Raw genomic sequence first — 2315 nt, 5'->3', positions numbered from 1 at the left:
TAAATAGTTAAATTTAAATAGTTATATATTTAATTTAGTTTACTTAATTGTTGTACCTATTCATTCAAAATACTGTATAGTTCGATTAAATTGTTGGAAAATTATTTTATATCTTGCAATATAAACAGAAAATTAAGAACCACATTGATTACAATTTATTTATTTTAATATTTTTAGTTAGAAATATGTTCTTAATGTGAATGAAATCAAACCTGTTATAATTTGTTTACCTAACCTATTGTAATAAGAAATTAAAATATATGTTATGTCAAAAATGAATTAATTTTATGACTTTTATAAAATCTATAAATTATATAGTTAACTGTGAAAATCAAAATTGCAGTAATGCATATTTTATTCATTAGTATAACTTAATTGTAAGGTTACTTAACCTAATCTAACCTATGAAACTAAGTAATGGAAGATTTAATTAAAAATACCTATTTAATTACATTTGTCAACAAAAATTATGTATAAGTATTTTTGTTTCTATTGTGAAAAGACATAATAAAAATGAGTTAATTTTAATAGATCTGGTGCATAACACTCAATAAGTGCTTATAAATAAAATATAAATTTTTATTCTATGTGTTTATAGTTTAGAAATACGCATATATTATAATTGTTCAAGTAAATATACATAAAATATATAAAAGAATTATGCACAGTTGCTAAAAATATAAATTTTACTGCCACAATATTTGATATTTAGGTGTCATGTAGTGGCGTGCGATCAAGGCAAGTGAGGTCAGCACCACATACCCGCTTAATAAGGAAGAAAAATGATCTGTAATGGTGATTTGTAATGTAAATTGGCAATATTTCATGTTATAATATAGATTTTTTATTTTAGATGTAATATACTCTATTATATGTATTATTATACTAAAAATTAGAAACAATAAACTATTTTGTTATTTAGGTATGCAATATATTGACAGGACTTCGAATACCTGGCTCGTATTATTACAGTAAGCATGGCTGGGTGGGGTGTTCATAGTTTTATGCAGCAGTTGAAACTGCTGCATTGAATGATTATAAATACATTTAGAAACAGATTTTCTGATACTGAAAGTTTTTTAAGGACAAATACACAATATTATTATAATGTTATTAGGGAACGTGGTTGTATGTTAATGTTATATGTTAAAACATCCGTAATTACGTTCATACTTCGCGGGGTCTGCAATCCACCACAGGATAATAATATATAATTCATTCAAAATTGTCAATTATTATTAGTGTTCTTGAATTTTAAATAATTCTATGACCTTGATTTTGGTACAAGGATGTATTTAAAAAATATTGATTTGATTAAGTAGGTTTGTGTTGGTTATTTCTAAATAAAATACTATACATTAAACTTAAATTTATTTAATTTTAGTTAGAAAAAAAAATAGTTATTGATAAATGATAATAATATATTTATTTGTATTATTATAAAAAGCTTGATACTAATGTTTAATTCAGATTACAAATCTTCAGAAAAAACTGATAAATTACTTTACCAAAGTATCATCTAGTAGACTTGATTTTGAATTTGAAGATAGAACTACTTACAACTTTTGATATACTTATTCTGCCCCCAGAAAATCAGAAAACTTGGTAGAACATCATTGTAAAAACTAATACATTTTTCTTTTGGCTCAGAATCAAAAACTGATTAACTCATAATCACTGAGCCCCATTGAAAATATTTTAAGTGCACATTATTACTCTTCATAAATATTATAATTATTTATGTTTTTGCACTATGTAATGTACTCTCAAGCTTAATGGTATATCATTAAAAATGTTTGCTTATTTTTATTAAGGTGTTTTATATAAACAAATTTATGGAGATTTAGTAAAATTGTTCAAAATTAGTTTTTAGCTATACATGATAAACCAAACTGTTTTATAATTTTTGCACATTCGAGGTTTTCCCACACCCAACATTATACCATAATACAGTTAAAATTTAATTCTTGTTATGCTAGTATTGTGCTTATATATTAAATTCAATATAGTGGTAGTCTACCATCTACATAATAAACAGCGACTAGAGACACAATATGTATGTAGGATGTTATTCTCTATAACTAGGTATGGATTTTTAGTATCTTAAACTTGGTAATCAGTTTATTGATGGCCTATTGGTTATTCAAATTCTACATTTTTGTAATATTTTATTATATTTAGATTTTTTTTGGAAAATATAATTTTTATTATTTCTGTTGATTCTTGTTCAATATTAGTAAGTTACCGTTATGTAGTCTTCACAATCAAGAGGACGCTACCCATGTGTTTGTTGCCTCCGTCCTACAAACGTACGA

Source organism: Acyrthosiphon pisum, chromosome A2, assembly GCF_005508785.2.
Source record: "Acyrthosiphon pisum isolate AL4f chromosome A2, pea_aphid_22Mar2018_4r6ur, whole genome shotgun sequence".
In the NCBI taxonomy this organism is placed as follows: Eukaryota; Metazoa; Arthropoda; class Insecta; order Hemiptera; family Aphididae; genus Acyrthosiphon; species Acyrthosiphon pisum.
The sequence above is the reverse complement of the archived record's forward strand: the minus strand, read 5'-3'. Positions refer to the sequence as shown.